Here is a 20,653-nt window from a genome sequence, read left to right as displayed (position 1 = left end):
TAAAATGAGAATCTACATTCCTCACAGTTGTGACCTAACCTGGCATTTCAAATGCGTAATTGGGATTAGAACGAATCTAATTTCTTGTGTCAAAAACCTTGACTCATCTAACATCTGAAATATATGTATTAGTCTGTAAAACTGTGAAAGTTGCAAGATATTGAATAAAAATTATGCTCACCTTCAGGCATGGAGACTGACATTCAGTTTCTGATGTTACACAGGCACAAACGCCCAAGGAGAGAAATGTTCCTTTTCTCACAGTCAGTAGGTGGCACCCACTTTTATAGACCCATGTAGTTATACAAGGGGTGGTTCATTCTAAGAGTCAATATTTTGCTTTTTTATTGGACTACCTAATATAAACGATGAGTGAACATCAAATTTTCATAACTCTAGCTTTGAAATTTCATTACCAGCTACTGAAAAGGAATCACCTAGTTTAATTATTGCTTGTAAGTTTATCTCACCTACATGGCCTCTTTTATAATGCTCACCGCAAATCAGAATAGTTAATAGCTAGCCTTAGGAGAATTATCTAGCTGTTGCGGAAAAATAATGGCCATCCTTCTACTGACTAAAAGACCAATTGCCAAGAAAGTAAAGGAGGATCACAATATTGTCATTTACTTGTTTAAATCTGTTACATGGCAGTAAACTGGGTACAAAATTGAGTCACCGAGTAGAAAATCATCAGTACAAATGTTTCATACCATAACTATGTATCTGTATCTACCACAGAGAAGATTCAAGGGAAAGTAAATTTCTAAAAAGAGTAGTTAACAAATTACCCTGTGAAAATGAATGTTTTAAAAAGTAAGCTAACTTTGGATAGCAAATATAACAGCTTGATTGAAGACACCTTGTCTGATGCATTCTGTTTTCTGACCCAAAGCATTTTTATTCATTCATTCAGTTCTTAATTCAGAAACATGTATTGAGCAGTAACTACACACTAGGTAGTCTAATTATTGTAATAAGAATTGGTACCTCAGCCCTGGCTGGTGTGGCTCAATGGGTTGAGTGCCAGGGCACATGCCTGGGTTGCAGGCTAGGTCCCTAGTGGGGGTCGCGTGAGAGGCAACCACACATTGATGTTTCTCTTCCTCTCTTTCTCCGTTCTTCCCCCTCTATCTAAAAATAAATAAATAAATAAAATCTTAAAAACTATGAAAAAAATTGGTACCTCAATCATGAAAAGTCCAAAACAGATATTTTTAATCATCCAGAAGCTTTTTTTCAAGTGGTAGCTTAGAAACCAAGGTCCCTCTTATACAGTGAACCTGCCTTCTTCATCTCATAGCTTTCCATGTGGCTGCGTTCATTTATATCAAGCCACAGAAGAGGCAAAGGCCTGGAGCAGCTGGAGAAGTGTTGTTCTGGGCCAGTGCGGGGACCGGGAAATGTCCTCCCTGCAGGTGCTGTGGGACCACAACTATGGGTGGGAGGTTGGTCAGGGAAGGCTTCTGAAAGAAGCAAAGCTCATCTGGTTTGACGAGTAGCAGCTAACCAGGGGGAAATTGAGGTGGCAAGGATGATGCATGTGAACAGGATCATTGTAGACTGGAGGAAGAGCATGGGCAAATCACGGAGGTGAGTGAGGATGGTGAAAGGAAGGAACTGTAGCAACATGGGCTCTCCAGAGGAAGCAGAAGGAGAGGACTGTGGATGCTTTTGTAATTGGGGTGACTGTGTTAGACAGTTTCAATTTATTTTTTAGCTCTCTCCAATAGCATTGCAGAGGATGAAGCAAGCAGGCCAAGCGTAGGGTCAGTAAAGAATGGCATAGTGATCATACAGTCCAAAATCATGGAACCCTGGACTGTGGTAGTGGAAATAGAGAGGGGGAAGGATTTTCTGGACCTCTGGGACCTGGGCACTGCTGAAGTTGAAGCACAGTTTGAGAGTAAGATGAGTGAAGGATGGAGCATCCAGAATGACTTGGAGGTTTGTGATTTCCTGGGGAGGAGAGAAAGGGAAAGAAAAGTGGGGTGTATTCAGAGAGAAAGGAGGAAAAGATTCCACCACTCAGAAGCCATGAAATGAGAGTTTCAAAATGGTAGAAAAGTTTATCTTTCTGCATAAATCTGCAAAATCTGCATAAAGAGTAAGAGAATCCTTTCAATATGGAGACTAGAATCTCACTGGTGACCTTGCTAAAAGCAGTATGAGAATTTAAACCTATAGCATAATAATAAACATCTCAATACCATTGGATATGATAGCACATTATGTTTGTTATGAATGAAAGCACGGTTTACTTGAGTGTTTAAGTGGATCAGTTATAGGTAGAAGGGGCTTTGATAGTTATCACAATAATATTGGGTAAAGTTTAAAATGAATCTGAATACATTCTGAATATTAAAAAATTATCTCTGGTTCATAACTACTGAAGCTCCAACCCTGATATATCTTGGTGTGAAGACTTTCACTTCTGCCCACATTTGTTCAGAAGTTTGGTGATGATAATGCACATCACTGTTCTACTGAAACATCATGGCGAGCGTTGCAGTTTGCCATGATGTTGTCAATGAGTCAACATCAAAATGATAGAAAGTGATGCACTGAGTGAGAGACATGACCTGAGGAATTCAGAACAACAGAATTTCAAGGTTATGCTGAATGTGAAAGGAGTTTTCAAAACTTCATACTGAATAATAATTTGCTTATGTTACTATTTAGTTGTCAAAAATAAACATTTTAATAAAGTTCCATATGCAGTATAAAATCTCAAGGAAAAGGAAAAGCTTATAGGAAATTAATAAAACTGGGAGTGGTAGAATGCAAAATTGTGGTTTTACTAAGAAAATAGCCTCTCAAAAATTAAAATGTAATACTCTATTACCTGCAATGACAAAATCTCAAGACATAAAAGTAATGCAGAAATTCCACTGTTAAATATATTCGGTTATTCAATCATTGATAAAGGGAAACAGTTCTTTTTTCACTAGATATTCTTTATGAAGGTCAAAAGCTTAAGTGGAGAATGACCTGCATTTATTTTAAATGTATATTATGGTGGGTTATTTCAAAGAAAAAGAAAAGAAGTAACCTCTCTTTTACACTAGATTGTTTTTGCTTGTTTTATGTGTGTGTGCTTGTGTGTGTGTGCATGTGTGGGGAAGGGGTGCTCACCAGGAATGAGGTAAATAAAATAGTCTGTATTACAAAGTAAAACAATTAGGCCAATATACAGAACACTCCAAAAGCTGGTTTTCCTTTAGGAAATCAGCAAACCCACTCCAAATTGCCATCTATCCACAGAAGCTTTCACAAATGCTCTGCTGAACCAGATTCTTCCAAACTAAGAGACCAGAAGGTCAGACAATGACAGAGAATTTGAATCATGAGGACCATGGTTTGAGTCCCTACCTGCCATCTGGCAATTTTGTAACCTTAGGTTGGTCATTTAATTACTCCAAATTTCTGATATCTGAGACACAAAATAGAAATAAGAAAGCCAGCGTCATTAGGGTGATATTGGAAACAAATTAGACAGTGAAAGAGAAAATATAAACTGTAAAGTGCTGGGTTTTACAAGCAGCATTACAAAATGCTTATTTATTATGCTGATGGCCATTTCCGTACTACAAGAAAGCATTAGGAGCACAGTACCAGACAGAACATTTATGGACCTTTCAGGTGGAGAAACATTAAGTCTTGGACTTTTCTAAAGTCAAAGGTGCTTTATTGTGGTTCCTGGGAATAAGATAAACATTTGGGGAAATAATTGTGGAGTAATTTTTTTATTGAGTCACTGTAATAAAAGGGAAATAATGCTTTGTGGTTCCTCTTCACCCCAGAGTCACCAAGTCACTTACAGTAATTACCGGACACTGTCCACTCTGCTGATGGCTAACATCTACTGATCATCGCAAACAGCCAGGGTTCATACTTATCTCATTTAAGTACTTTACATTTACTACCTCATTGAATTTGCATGGCAACTTAGAAAGTAGGTCCTTTCTTCATTTATAAAATGAAGAAATTAAGGGATGGGAGTAAAAGACAGAAAACTGTACTGGAAAAATAATTAAATTAAATAAAAAAGAAATTAAGGCATTTATTCAGTGGCAGTCCCCAGTCAGTGTACAATAGTCCCACCTTATTCACGGTTTTGCTCTCTGTGGTTTCAGATACTCATAGTCAACTGCAGTCTAAACTATGACATGGAAAATTTCAGAAATAAACAATTACAAGTTTTCAATTGCACGCTCATCTGAGTAGCTTGAATAGCATGATGAAATCTGCACTCTCCGCCATCTTGGTAGGAGGATCTTCTGTCGCCCGCCCCCAGAGGACCCTGACGTGCGTCACAGTGCCTGCGTCATCGCCCCACCTCATCTCATCACGACAGCATTTCATCATCCTGCGTGGTCACAAGACGTGTGAGTATAGGACAATAAGATATTTTGAGAGAGATGGCATGCTCTTAACACTTGTCACAGTATATTGTTATATTGCTTTATTAGTTATTGTTAATCTTTCTATGCCCAATTTATAAAAAAACTCGTTACTGTAGGCTTGTGTATGTAGGAAAAAAATCTTATGTATAGAATCCAGCACTGTCTGTGACTTTGGGCATCCACTGGAGATCTTGGCATATATCCACCAAGGACAAGAGGTGACTATCCTGTGTGGCTTTTAAGGGCTGTTAAGGATAGAGATTCCATAAAATCTTGGTTGTCGATGCTAACATTTAAATCTTTGAGCATCAACAAGGTGCTCCCCTATTCTGTTCATTGCTTGGCTCTACACATATGATTGTTATTTTCATCTGTAAGCACTGAGGCTCCATAGTCTAATTCATTCTGACTATGTTTAATAGACACTTCAGACAAAATTCCTGTCCAAGAGGAATCCCTCTAGACATAAATTTCCTGTGTTGGAGTTAAAGAAAATGAAAACAAATTATAATTACTCAATTGCTCAGTAAGGTACAAAATTAATCCAAATTAAGGTTAATGTTGGGAGACAACCTAACTACAGAGTCGAGGGAGACAAGCAGTTAATCTTCAGTAAAGGCCAAATTGAGAACCAGGTACACATAATCACCCTCTTTCTTTAAAATTTGTGTTACTACTATTGAAAATATCAAGGGAGATGCCAGGTTTTTAAATATTTAACAACATTTATAATAAATCTCAGTTTACATATCAAAATAAAATGTTGCAATGAATTCATGGCCAGAAATTAATTTCATATTTTAAATGATACTTTCATTCAATTATCACTTGCTGAAGACCATCTAGTGCCGGAGATACACAAAAAGAAAGGTGTGGCTGCTGGCCTGAAGACCTTCTTTTAGAGAAAAACACTTTGGTGTGATTGCAGGAGTCCAGAGATGTGGAGAAGGCATTTAAGGGAGTAGAAACAGCAGAAAATGCTTGAGGGCCTGGAAGTCTGCAGAAACTTCTTTAATGCTCTTAAGAGCCTGAAACTGATTAGGTGAGTGGCTGCGTGGGTAGGAAGTAGTGAGATTGTTAAGGGCTTTATCTCTGGTCTTATAAATTGTTGGAGACATTGAAAAGGTGGAGCAACACTCAATTTGCTGCTTAGAAAAATTAGTCTGGTGCTGGTGTTAGGAATGGGTTGAAGGCTGTCTTGTAGCCTGTCAAGGCTGGGCAGATTCACTGTGGATTCAGGCAGATGGAAGAAAGGTCACAGAGCCATGGGAATACCTGACAGGCCTTTATGCATGGTTGGGCGAGCCATGCACGCTGCAAGCTGCACGCCCCCCAGCAGGAAGCCCCCAACTCTCTTATATACTAAATGCACACAAAGCCGGCAGGGAAGCAAAATATTGTATAATGCAGTGCGATTCTGCACATGTAAGCCCACACAATGTTATAGGAATAACTTATCGGACCCAGTCTCAAGGCTATGAAAATACATACAGCTTATCTTAGTCCCCAGACATCTGGGTGAGGGGGCCAGACTGACTTTGTTTACTCTACAAAGGCACAAAACCTAAAAACAGGGAGATGGTTAGAAAATCCTAACAGGTGATGACGTGGTTCTGAGTGGAGGCAGGCCCTTGTGCAAATAAGAAGGCCTAGTGAATGGAAAGGCCCAGGTAAAAGCGTGGGAAATACCAGTAATTGTAAGCAATTCATGTGGGTACTTGAAGGGGAAGTCTGAGATAGCTATTTCTGTATGGTGGGGGGTATCATTCCTCTGAGGTGCAAGAAAGAAGCCTGAAACTTAAGTACTGTTGAAAGTATTGGAGTAAATGAAATCAACCAAAATGAGTAAGTAAAGCACAGACTGCAAGGCAGACCAGAGTTGTAAATGACTAGGGATTTGTGGAGGAAGAAAAAGTGCTGTGCAAGTGAGTAACATAAACAAGATGGCGGTTTTGTTTATGCCCCCCAGAAAAAAAAGCAAGAAGAAGGGGGAGGAAAAAAAGAGTCAGGAATAAAGGGAAGGGAAGAAGGAAAGAAACAAAAAAAAAAAAAAAAAAAAAAAAACAAAAAAAAAATGGGGAGGAGGAAAAGGGGGATGGTGGAGGGGGGAGAGGGAGGTAGAAAAAAAGGGAGAAGAAAAAGGAAACAAAGAATAAAAAAAAAGGGGGGGGAAATGGGGAGGCAAAAGAAAGGGCGTCCTGTCCAAAGCCTTCTACTTACTCCCAGCGTGCTCCGTGAATGCCAGTGCTTCAACACTGACCTTCCGTCAACGCTTGTTGGGAATGCAGACTTTCAGGCCCGGCTCACAGCGGCTGTAGCCAAATGTTCATGTCAACAGCAAAGTTTGGGAAGCTTTGGTCTAAAAGATTTAATTGTTTTCCTGCTCTAGGTCATTGTTTTGATGTGGGAATATGGGCCTGAGATCTTTTAGCCTCAGGCCCATATTCCCAAATCAAGCCTTCTGATTTTTCAAGAGGCAATCTCCCAGTTTCAAGAATCTTCTATTATGTTCAACAGATTCAGTGTTTATATTGCCAAATGTTGCCTGATTTTCTACAAAGTTTCTTCATTGCTGTTTTAGTGTTGTTTCCTAGTCACAAGGGTGTGCAGCCATATGAAAAATTTAAAACATCAGGAAAAGTGTCTTAGCAAATGGGATAAATATTTGGGGAGTAGATAAACTCAGATGTGTTTATTCCGGACTAGTACCCACCATATGATCTCCATCTCCATCTGTTGACTTTTTTGTGTGTGTTTATGTATTTTTGTGGACTTTTGTGCTATCTTTTGGGAAGCTTTGATACATATCGCACTATTATTTTGATTTAAGGAAAATAGCTTTGTGATCTGGTAGATAAAGATGAAATATCATCAGAAGTGCATCTGCTTTTAATGACTTTTGTGTGGTGGTGATGAACTCTCATTCAACTATTCACACTCCTTTCTACTGATTCTTTATTGAGTTATTGTAGGATTGAAAATATCTGTTCAACTATTATCTTCATTTCAATTTATTAATTTAACTAGAGGAAGTGTACAAAAGTGACCTGACTTATGAGCTTCCTGTTAAAAATGCACATATAATAAATATATGCTTATAGGACACATAAGTTGTTTTTCATTGTTTTTTCTTGTTTTTTCATGTTGATATCTATTGGCCTATATTGGGTCAGCTTTCATGTAACATGTGTGAGAGAATGCAGTGTTGGCAATTTATGTGAGGACTTTTGTTGAAGGCGGTATGTGGCAGACGACCACAGTGCAGCCCAGGACAGACATCATTCCTTGCTTACCTGATATCCATTCCATCGTTTTCTTTGATAACAGCTGAGTTTTGTGTGATGAGCCCCATGAACTAAGCCATAGTAGGTCTACACTTAGCATGAAAATCCCATTTCTCTTTGCCAGTGATTGTGTTCTACGTGGATGCCTAGAGATTGAGACACAGGGAGCAGTGACTTCTGAGAATATTTTTCTCCCTGATTGAAGGAGAAAACCATCTGATGAAAAGCCCTTTTCTACCTGCCTACCTCCTTATTTCATCTTTGACATGGCCAAGTGAAGATTCAATGCCCGGATCTGCAGCAACTATTCTGTGACATGAGGCACACAACGTAAGAATGGGAGTTGCTGTGCTAGGAGTGGTACAGAAGGATGAGCAGAATCTGTGTCCTGTGACATGGCTATTGAGCTTTTGAGGCAACTCTGGAACTACTTTGTTCTGTACTTTGTGTTAATAAAATAATTAAGCCTCTGTATCCCTTGCAGTTAAAAACATTCCCTCTCTTTAGGGACCCAATAGCAATGTGTGTGTTGGGGGAGTTTTCCCCACACCAACGAATAATTCTTCAGACACCAACAAGATGTCCTGTAATTCAGCTCAATTCCAGCACTAGAGACAACATCTGATTCCACAGATTAAGGGCTCAGCTGCACAAGACTGCCCCCTCCCTCTTCAGATGCCAGTAGAAAGTCCAGGTTGTTACCTGTACTTCAGACCAATTGGCTGTAAATCGGAGGTGTCCACCACCTTCACCTTGGCTGCGGTTAATGTGATACAGCAGCTCAGAACTCAGGGAAACATTTTTTCTTACTAGATCAGCAGTTCATTATAAAAGGATAGAACTCAGGAACGTCCAGAAAGAGAAGCATAGGGCACAGTGCAAAGAAGGGTACATCATTCTCCCCAAATCTCCGTTTGTTCACCAACCCAGAAACTTTGAACCCAGTCCTGTGGGGTTCCTATGGAAGCTTTATTACATAGGCATGATCGATTAGATCATCGGCCATCAGTGATTGCTGTCAATCACACAGTCTTTGGCCCCTGTGCCTTCCCAGGAAGTCGGGGGGTGAGGCTAACTGTTTCAACCCTCTGATCACAGATTAGCTACACTGACAACCAGTCCCCATCTTTCGGTTAACATAACATTAACCTAACATTACCATTATGTTAATGTAACATTATTATAATTATCAAAACAACATTTAAAAAGATACCTTACTATAGGGCTCTCCACTTTGGAAATTCTAATGGTTTTAGGAGCTCTCTGCCAGAAAGGGGGATGAGAACCAAATAGATATTTCTTATTACAAATCACAACACCACGCCTTCTCATACATAGCTTCTCCCAATGTTACCGAACAAGAGGAGGTCCAAGGGAGGGGCAATACAATATTTGGCCCACCTAGGGATGCCCAAAACTGCTGTACAACAGGGGCCCCTCCCGAAAACCAAAATACTAAAATCTACTGGGCCCTTCTGTCCGCCGCCAATTGGAAAGACATCTCTTAATGCCAGAGATTTGTGAAAAGGAAACAAAATGTTTATTTAATGCTATTCAGGCCTAATGCCACCACTAAAATATCAAAGTCCTTTAGGTTGTACACCTACACCCACACATCGCTCCCTTCTCCCACTGTCCCAACTCCGGGTACCGTAAATCAGGAAAAGAGCACACGTCTGTGTTGCAGGCCGCTGGCACCGTCAGCTGTGTCACTGTGCAGGAGGATCTCGAGTTAATCCAAAGTACTGTGGTACCCTCTCATGGTCCACTGGCAAGAGTCCTTTGTACCCAGTTCCAGTCAAAGTCTCTCTTGCTTTTTCAGGCCCCGCAGCCAAAGGGGGCACCCCAAAGCCTCGTGGGCCTCTTCTACCAAAGCTGCAGGAGTCCGCACTCCACCAAAAGCATGTGGCTTTCTTCTTCACCTGGCTGCAGGGATCTCCATTCTGGCAAAGCTGCGTGGTTTTTCCCTTTCACCTGGGAAAGAGGGGGTCTGCACCCTGCCAAAACCACGTGGCTCCCTCTTTCACCTCACCAAGAGGGGGGTCCTCACTCTGCTGAAACCGCGTGGCTCTCTCTCTCATCTAGCCAAGCGGGGACCCTTCGTGTCCTGGAGCCAGTCTTTCCAAGCTCCCACACAGGCCTTCTCACTCCGGAGCCCAGACCCTAGTTTCATTCCGAGTCCAAGCCCTTCTCACTCAGGAGCGCAGCCCCTTGTTACATCCTCCTGAGTCCAAGCCCTTTTCACTCAGGAGTGCAGCCCCTTAGTTACATTCTGAGTCTAAGCCCTTCTCACTCCGGAGAGCAGCCCTTAGTTCCCATCTTGAGTCCCCCTAGTTCCTTCTCCCTCAGGAGTGCAGACCTTAGTTACATCTTCCTGAGTCCAAGCCCTCTCACTCAGGAGAGCAGCCTCTCAGTTCCCATCTTGAGTCCCCCAAGTTCCATCCTCCGACCCTGCTAGTTCCTTCTCTCTGGCCCCAAACTTGGCCACTCCTATTTAACATATCTATGAAACCAGTTAAAGGTTATAGATATGTTAAATAATCATTCCAGAGGTTAGCTGCAAAACTGTTGCTATGCAAAACAGCTCTCAATGGCCTGGCTCCATTCATCCCTTCCCCCTGGGGGGGGGGTGAGGACATCTTAATATGTCTCTCCAATATTCCTATACACTTTGAATTCTGGACACCATTCCAAATCTGTTTTTTTTGCCCCCCCCCCCCTCGCTGCACCCTGTATCACCAATTCTCACTGAAATGCCTGTGATGACACAGGGCACGTACTGGTAACTCATTCTGAAAGCCAAACAACTACAACATAAAAACCCTTCCCACTCCCCTTTATTAAAAATGACACAAATTTGGAAGATGTCTCTTGGATGTTGGAAGAAGTGGAAATCAATGAAAATCCAGCAGAAATTACTTTTTTACTGGGGACAAAACAACTCACTACCCTTACGTTCAAGAATAAATAACCAGCAGGAGTTTCTTCCATGACCTGCTTCTCTGGTGCTGAGGCCAATCACAGTGCAGGAAGAATTAGTGATAGTTTTGCCAATGCACTCCTGCTTCTATTCATTGAAAAGTTTTCCAGAAAAGCACCATCATATGTCAAGGATTTAGGCTCACTTCCTCAGAGATGACTCAAGGCTCTGAACAACAAGACTTTTGAGTAAATATAGGGCAGGGTAATGCAACTCCCTCTTACCATCATAATAGTTCATATCACCTGTTTAAACATCCTGTGCTCAAGAAGCACTGTAATCCCTTCATATAAATACCCAGCCCGCAGCGATAAACATGGCCAGTGTATTATTATACATCACCGGAATCCACAAAGCTATAATTTATTGCAGAAAGCTAAATCTTTTTTGGCTACTTGAATTATCTTATGATCCTTCTTATAATTGTTCATTAAAATATGGATTTTAAAAAAGCAATTGTATTAGATGTAGTTGCTCATATGCACCATTTCAAAAATAGGATGTAGTAAAGATCGTTTAACAAAACTAGAAAACTTTATCACAGAGACTCATAAGAAAGCCCCATTTTAAACACAGTTTAAGACTGTGATTCTGTGTATGTGTAACATTCAGGGAATATTGCCATTTATTCATTGAACAAAACATTAGTAACTAAGTAAACTTGATTACATCTATGTAGATGTTCATAGGATTAAACTAATAGATGGAAAAATAAGTCAGGAAAACAATAAAAATAATATGGGAATTCGATCCCATATTGAGTGAACTCCAGAAAAGTGTGAGCTTCTCTTGCACTAACAAAAACTGTGTATGTGCTCTGTTTGGAAACCTGAATGCTAATTGCATTTTTGTCATGTTAGGGGAATATTACCAGTTTTTAGGATAACGTCATTGTGGCTGTTTTTAAAAGAGTCTTACAGTTTAGAGATGCCGACGAAAATGTTTACAGATGAAGTGAGCAATGCAATGACTGGAATTGCTTCACAACAACGTGGGCAGTGAGAAGGTTTAGAAGAGCCTTCGTCATCACCAGATCGCCCTTGCTGAGTATTGTTACGTGGTGGTCCATGATTTCCCAACTTTGTAAGGGAAATCTCAACTAACTTCCACAAAATGAGCACACCTGTGCAAATGGCACCCACAGGCAAACAGAATATTGCCAGATCCTCGGAAGACCCCACTTCAGCTTCTAATTGTAATACCCCCACTTTCCCAAGGGGGACCCCCACCTGCCTACTCCCATCATATCTTTGTCTATTTATGTAAGTTTATATCAATGCAACACTCCTTCATAGCTTGGGTTTTTGTTCAACATTAGGATGGGATATTTCAAAATTGTTTTATGTAGTTGTAAATCATCCATTCTTGCTGACGCATGTTCCCTAATGTGTGGATGTGCCACCATTCACCTGTGCATTCCAGTACTGATTGACCTTTGGAAGTCTCATCGTTTTTGCTTTACAAACAGCGCCACTGTTTTGTTTTGTGTCCTGTGGCAAATGTATATTCATGTTTTTTGGGTGGTATTGTTTTTGAGAATATATCTAGAACTATTGGATCATAGGGCATATATATGTGCAGTTATAATGCATGCTACTAAACCGTTTTTCCAAGAGGTTATAGCAATTCATACTCACACTTGCACTGTTCTAGTTTATCTGTATCTTTGCTAACACTTGGTATTGCCCATATTTTTCATTTTTTATTTTTGGCAGGTGTTTTGGGGTATCATGTTGTGGTTTAAATGTACAATTCCTTGGTAAAAATGAAGTTGAGCATCTTATTATAGGCTTACTGACCATTTGGATATCTATCTTCTTTGGTGATGTATCCATTAAGACATTTTATCAAGATATTTTGGATATCTACATTTTTCAGTTGATTAGTAGAAGTTCTTTATATTTCTAGAGAAGACTGTTTTTTCAGTATATGTAAGAGAATGTCTCTCACTCAGTTGTTTTTATTCTCAGTGGTGTCTTTTGATGTATAGATAGTCTTAATTTAACACATCCTTTTTGCCAGCTTTTCCCTTTATCTTCAATGCATGCTGTGCTAAGTATTTTAAGCAGTCTTTGTCTACCTCAAGTCACAAAGGTGACTTCTCGCATTTCTTACTGTAAGCTTTGGTATTGTGTCAGCCCACAGAGATCCACAGTCTACATGGGATTGATTTTACATGCGCAGTGAAGTGGAGAGTCAACATACACTTGTCTCTCGTGTGAACATCTAGTAGTTAACCCAGCACTGTTATATTTTTAATTTTAAGTTTTTGCAATGATTAATCATATTTTATCTTGCTTGGGTGGCAGGTTAAAACAAAGGTTTTATTTTTTTAATTGTTGTTCAGTTACAGTTGTCCCCACTTCCCCCCATTACTCTCCCCTGCCCTACCCACCCTGCCTCCCACATTCAGTCCTTCACAGTCCTTGTCCTTGGGTCCTTTATACATGTTCCTTGACTTGACCTTTCACATTCTTTGCCCCATTATACCCTCCCCCCTCTCCTCTGGTCACTGTCACTTTGTTCTTTATTTCCATGTCTCTGGTTCTATTTTGCTTGCTTGTTGCCAGCACAAGTATTAAAAAGCTGTTTTTTTGTCTAGTGCACTTTCCAGGTCTGCTCTGTCATAAAGCAGGTGTCCAAGTAGCAGTTTCTGAAGTATCTGTTCAGTCCTTACGTTCAGTTTGCCTACCGTTGCACCGGTAAAACACTGTCTTAGAGTTGTTGATAGGTATTTAATGTCCTTGTCCGTTTACACCAATATCTAAGTCATTCATGGGTCAGTTCTCTAATAAGTATTGGCTATATGTGACAAAAAATACTGTAGAGAACCATATGGGCTCTAGTTAAAAGAACCACAAAGGCTGTGGTTGAAGTATTTTATATAAATATATATTTTTTCCCTTGGGAAGAGAGGGGGGAAAACAAACACCTCAATTCAGTGAAGGATTGTGCTAAGTCAGGACTGGGTTACAGTTTTAATAAGACTCATTCTAGGTCTGATTCCTATGTATTTTTAAGGCATGTCCTTTTGGGAATTTTAATGGAGATGATTTTGGTGCCTGCCTTCTTCGTCCTGAAACATTGTAGGAGATTTTTGCCTTTGGAAGTTCTCAGGTGATGCTTTTAAATCCTTACCCCACCACATACATAAGTTTACATTCTGCCCAGAATCTTGAGGAACACTGGTTGTTTTGTTAGGCAGTGAAATTACCCAGCATCCCACTCTGCTTTTTAGAAGTGTTTAACATTTTTCCTCAGCCACTTCCGCAGACCCGTGGGAAAATCACCATGCATCGAAACCCCTCTGGTCTCCAATTGATTACTCCATCCCCATATAATCACTAAAAGCTTTGCTGGTCTCTCCTTTCTCCTGCAAGATCCCTCTATGTGTTACAGAATCTATCTTTATCCAAAGGAAAAACATGACTGTCATGAGTGTACTTTGGCAGGGTGTCATCTCACTGTAATTTCATTTTATCCTTTTTGTTTCTGTTATTATACAATTTGAGGAGTTACTGCTCAATGAATGCATGGAACCAAAATGGATTCCAGAGAGTCTATGAATCACCAAAAATTATATTATTTTATTCATCTATTCATGTGTAATTTTTCCCTAGGGAAATAGTGTATAGTTTTTGTCAGGTTCTCAGGGGAGTCCGTGATCAAGTGAAATTCAAAATAACCACTTTAGCCACCATTCACTTAACTTTCTTTGATATATTTTGATGTGGGCATTTGTTTTTTAAGTGATTTTATTGATTATGCTATTGCAGTTGTCCCTTTTTTTCCCCCATTTATCCCCCTCCACCTTCCCGCCTCCCAGCATCCTACCCCTCCTCCCTTAGTTCACGTCCATGGGCTTGTGCATATAAATCTTTGGCTTCTCCATTTCCTATACTATTCTTAACACCCCTGTCTATTTTGTACCTACCACTTATACTTCTTATTCCCTGAGCCTTTTCCCACATTCTTCCCCCCTCCCCATTGATAACCCTTCATGTGATCTCCATTTCTGTAATTCTGTTCCTGTTCTATTTGCTTGATTTTTTTTTGTTTTTTAGGTTCAGTTATTGATAGTTGTGAGTTTCTTGTCATTTTACTGTTCATATTTTCGATCTTCTTCTTTTTCTCAGATAAGTTCCTTTAACATTTCATATAATAAGAAGTTGGCGATGATGATGATGAACTCCTTTAACTTGACCTTATCTGGGAAGCACTTTATCTGTCCTTCCATTCTAAATGATTGCTTTGCTGGGTAGAGTAATCTTGGATGTAGGTCCTTGCCTTTCATGACTCGGAATACTTCTTTCCAGCCCCTCCCTGCCTGTAAGGTGTCTTTTGAGAAATCAGCTGACAGTCTGATGGGAACTCCTTTGTAGGTAACTGTCTCCTTTCCTTTTGCTGCTTTTAAGATTCTCTCCTTGTCTTTAATCTTGGATAAGTTAATTATGATGTGTCTTGTGTGTTGCTCCTTGGGTCCAACTTCTTTGGGATTCTCTGAGCTTCCTGGACTTGCAGGCTATTTCATTTGCCAGACTGGGGAAGTTTTCCTTCATTATTTATTCAAATAATTTTTCAATTTCTCACTCTTCCTCTTCTTCTGGCATCTCTCTGATTCAGATGTTGGAATGTTTAAAGTTGTCCCAGAGGTTCCTAAGCCTCTCCACATTTTTTAAAAGTCTTCTTCATTCTGTTCTGGTTGAGTGTTTATTTCTTCCTTCTGTTCCAAATCATTGATTTGAATCCCAGTTTCCTTCCCTTCAGTGTTGGTTCCCTGTATACTTTTTTTAATTTTATTTATTTATTTTTCAAGTACAGTTTTTTTGTCTATTTCTCCCATCCCAGCCTCCCCCGCCCCTTGCTCCCCACCTCCCTCCCATTTCCACCCCCCTTAGTTCTCGTCCCTGTGTTCTTCCCATTTGTTCCTCCAAATCCCTCCCCCTTTTTCCCCTTAACTTCCCTTCCCTCCCCCTCTGGACACTGTCCCCTTGTTCTCTATTTCAGTGTCTTTGTTTTTTTTTTCTGCTTGCTTGTTTGTTTTGTTGTTTAGCTTCCTGTTAAAGGTGAGATCATATGGTATTTGTCTTTCAACACCTTGTGTATTTCACTCAGCATAATGCTTTCCAGTTCCATCCATGTTGTTGCAAAGGGTAGTAGCTTCTTTCTCTCTGCTGCATAGAATTCCATTGCGTATATGTACCACATTTTTCTGATCCATTTATTTACTGATGGGCACCTGGGTTGCTTCCAATTCTTGGCTATTGTAAATTGTGCTGCTATGAACATTGTAGTGCATAGGTTCTTTGATACTGATGTTTTAGGATTCTTAGGATATAATCCTAGCAGTGGAATTGTTGGGTCAAAAGGCAGGCCGATTTTTATTTTTCTGAGAAAATTCCATACTGTTTTCCATAATGTTTGTACCAGTCTGCAATCACACCAACAGTGAACTAAGGACCCCTTTTCCCCACAACCTCTCCAACATTTGTTGTTTGTTGCTTTGTTTATGATAGCCATCCTGACCAGTGTAAAGTGGTATCTCATTGTGGTTTTAATTTGCATCTCTCTGATAGCTAACAAATAGCTTTTTCACTTTGTGTAGCTTTCACTTCTTCCTTTATTTTGCAACCATACTCAGTCATTTCTGAGAGCATCCTGATTACCAGTGTTTTGAACTCTGTATCTGATAGGTTGTCTATTTCCTCATCGCTTGGTTCTTTTTCTGGAGTGTTGATCTGTTCTTTCATTTGGGCCATATTTCTTTGTTTCAGCATACCTGTTACATTGTAAAGGGTGAAGCCTTAGCTATTCTGCCAGAACAGGGCAACCCACTTCACTGCGTAGTGGTGCTGTATGTGGAGGAGGGGTCAGAGAGAGAACATTGTCACTTGTTGCGCTCTCCCTCCACTTTTAGTCACTTCCTCTGCTACCCACAAGTGAGGTGGGCCCTTCTGGTACTGATTTCCAGGTGGGTGGGTTTGGTTCATTCTAGGATCCTGGTCCCCTCCAACAGACTCTCCTGTAAGGCTGGGAGTCTATCTTGCTACCACAACACCCACAGATTTTTACAGCCAGAGGTTTTGAGGCTTTATTCCCACACTGAAACTCTTGGTTTTGTGATCTGTTTCACTCCCCAGTAGTTCTTTCTGGTTTACCCACACAAAAATGTGGGACCACCCGGTCCTCCAGCTACCACCTTGCCATGCGTCCTCTCTGCCCCAGCTGCCCATCTCTGCCCCTCCTACCAGTTTGGGTGAATGCTTCTCCTTTAACTCCTTGGTTGTGAGACTTCCACACAGTTTGATTTCCTGGCAGTTCTGATTGTTTTTTGTTTTTAAATTGGTGGTTGTCCTTCTTTTGGTTACATGGGGAAGCAAAGCCTATCTACCTATGCCTTCCTCTTGGCCAGAAGTTCCCTTGAGGTGAACATTTGTAATTGGCTTTCTGACCATCCATCCTCCCCCTTTTCAGGAATAGCCACAATTTTTATTTGAGGATCCATTTTCCACTATTCTTCATCCATATCTGAAACAGTTTCCCCTTTGCTGAGAGCCAGTATATTGCCTTTTTGCTCAAGAGAATTTAGGTTGGAATTTCTGCAAACTGCAACCAAAACCCTCCAATGACTCACTTTATCATACATTCTTTGCCCTCTCTAGTACTTGGCTTTCCTTTTTGCAGAAAAGGCCAAATGTTAAAGTTGTTCTTTCATTTGTTCTGACAATTGCTGGAACCAATTATTAATTATATGGGGAAATACCAACCTTGTGCTGGTTTTGAGTCTCCACACTTTGATTTATTATCATCAGCATTTCACCATTGAGTGGCATTTCACCATTCCACACTCTGATTTATTATCATCAGCATTTCACCATTTTTTTTGCCCTCAGTGGCCAGGCTGGCTTACTTGCCATTGCAGACTGAACATCACTCCTGCTGGGAGAGAAGAGGTCACTTTTTCCTTTTCTTGTGCATTCTTCTGGATACCATCGTTGTTTTATTTTCTGGCTTCTTGCCCTAGGAAGGAAAGTTTCTTAAACAGAGTTTCTGAAATTCAACCTCAGCTCTACTGACTGTTTTTATTTTAATTACACTTAACATAATATCATATTAATTCCAGGTGTACGACACAGTGATTACACATTTACGAGTATATATACCTTATGAAGGTGACTGGTTCTTCATCAGTGCTTCTTGGGAGAGAGAGAGAAGGTCATTCTGAATGACTATAGACTAAAGCACTGGTTATTACCCCTCAACTACATTATTCAAACCTTCTTTACAAGAAGACTCCTCACCTAGATGGAATCAGCCCAACTCTTCTGTAGACACTTTTTTCTTTTAACACTTTTTTTGTGGGAAATCGTACACACCAAAAAGTAGACAGACTAGGTATGTGATTAGTGTATAGTAAAAGCCCACTGACCCTCCTACTGAAACAACTAGAAAAAAGTAAGATAAACTATGCAAAGCAGATTGTTAAAGGGAACAACAGGATTTTTTTCAACTTTTCAAATGTGGCTCTCATTTTTTTGTTTAGGCAGTGCCGAATTCCATTTACAGATTGATAGGTAAACATAGCTGAAGTAAAGGTTTCTAATTATTTTGAACTAGTTGCTTAACTTAGAACTGCGGGTGAAGAGGTAGAATGAAATGAAGTTATAAACACAGTTGAGCCAGTTTGGTATTGCATGAATACCGAAGGACCATAAATCTTAGGTCCTTTCTAGTAGATAACCACAGTAGTCATTAAAAAAAGACCCACAAAGGATTAGCCACTCCTCCGTGACCTTTTACCAGCTATAATGCAAGCAAGTCTCAGACCAAATTCTGCCCACAGACATTCATTTAAAAATTGTTTAAGCTGTATAAAGTCTTCCTCTGTCTACCATTCCCATATTAGCATCCTTGAGGCAGACAGGAGAACATTGCAGAGGTGAGATTCAATGAACATTAGGAAAATGGAAATCCTCCTAATGAATGGTTGGCCACAGGACCATTTAAGGTTCATTCCTAGGGAGTTCTCCCTAGAAGTGCAGGGTACGGGACTTGCTATTCTCATCTCCTGTTCATGTGAGGACAGGAAATGTTTCTCAAACACTTTACCCAATATACACATTCTGAACACTTTTCTGCCCATGAGATGTCATGTATAATGTATGTATGTAGGGTTTGGTGTTCTCTGTAGTTTCAGGATCTGCTTGGGGTTTTGGAATGCATCCCACACAGATAAGGGGGTGCTACTGCATATTTACCCTTTGACCAAACCGTCTCACTTCTGGGACTTGATCCTATGTATAAAAAATGGAAAATGTGAAGTTAATCACTGGAAAACTGTTGCAATAGCAAACCAGTGAAGAACAACACCCAAGTGTCTATCAATGTTGTGCTTGTTAAATAAATTCTGATTCATTCATACAGGGGGCTGTGGGCCCGGGCAATGGCCACGCATGTGCTGCACAAAGGCACGTAGAACAGGAGAATGGTGGGAGGGGTGAATCCCATTTTAGTCCTGCTGAGTCTGAGGGACCCTGGGAAGGTTCAGGAATTCAGCTGGGTGAAATGGGACCTGGGGTCAAATTGAATATTGCTCCTCACTCCCCAAAAGGTGTCTATGCCCTAATCCCTGGAGCTTGAGAGCATTACCTTCCATGGTAAAAGGGATTTGGCAGGTGTGATTGAGGCTATTGAGATGGGAGATTATCCAGGTGGGCTCAGTGTAATAAAAAGTGTACGTAGAAGAGAGGCAGGGGGAGGGTCAGAGTCAGGGAGGGAGGTGTGAGGATGGAGGCAGAGGTCAGAGGGACTGGCTTTGAGCAGGACCGCCTCTCTAAGTTGAAAGTCAGGAGCATATTCTCTCCTAAAATCTATAGAAAGAACGCAGCTCTGACAACACTTTAATTTTTTAAAGCCCATTTTAGACTTCTGGACTCCAGAACTGTAAGAGAATAGATTTGTGTTGTTTTAAGCCACTGAGTCTATAGTAATTTATTACAGCAGCAATAGAAAACTAATGCACAGTCTAAAGCCAGTAACACATTAGGAAGAAGATAAAGGCTTGGAGGCATGAGGCGGCTGAGGACGGGATGCTCAGGTGGGCGGAGTGAGCAGAAGCTGAATACAAATGCTGACCGAATATGGGGGGAAGTCAGTTCTTGAGCAGCCCTGGGTGAGAAACAGGTTTAAGAAGACCCATGCCATCCAATGTCCCAAGAGGGCAAGCCACGGGATGCCTGAAAAACCACTTTTGGAGGGGACAGTGAGGTCTCGGGCAACCACAGCCAGGACATTTCTGGAGCGAAGTGACAGAAGGCAAGAGGTTGAGCAGTGGCTGCTAGTGAGGACCAGACCAGACAGGGTGTTTACACATGGTCTCAGGAAATCTGGGTTTTGTCCCAAATGTGCCCAGCCTCAGCAGAGGCCGTGGGCACAGTGGCACAAGGGCAAGATAACAGCCATGCCCTCAGATGATGTGAGCTTCTTCTCTAGCCCTAGGAGATCTGGTCCAGGGCATGGAGAGCGAGCGAGCATGTATCTCTCCCACCAGATGTGAGGCACCATGAGGTGTGGTGGAAGGAAGGAGAGAAGAAGGAACCACTTGCCTCTCCCTTCTCTCTGGGGACAGAGCAAAGCCCTCAGAGGCCACGGAGGCTGATGCAGCCTTGTTTCTGGGACTTCCCCCTCCCCCAGGCCTCCCTCCAGCAGGACCACCGCCTCTGCCAGCCCCAGGGAGGGGCAAGGACACTGGGCTGGTTACACATGTTGTTTTCCTCTTTGTGTTACACACAGTGCTCAGAAAAACATTTTGCTGATATGTAATTAGACCAATATAATAGAATTGAAGAAAGCAGTTGGTCTCACTTTAGACAAATTTAGCTTTTACAACATTCAAAGAGGATACATTAAAAAATAAAGCTTAGTTCTAAGATGTGGGGAAAGGCAGCAGATGAAAATACATGCAGGGCATAGAGGGCTTCTGT

The sequence above is a fragment of the Artibeus jamaicensis genome, unplaced genomic scaffold (assembly GCF_021234435.1).
Source record: "Artibeus jamaicensis isolate MK-2021 breed Jamaican fruit bat unplaced genomic scaffold, CSHL_Jam_final scaffold_916, whole genome shotgun sequence".
In the NCBI taxonomy this organism is placed as follows: Eukaryota; Metazoa; Chordata; class Mammalia; order Chiroptera; family Phyllostomidae; genus Artibeus; species Artibeus jamaicensis.
The sequence above is the reverse complement of the archived record's forward strand: the minus strand, read 5'-3'. Positions refer to the sequence as shown.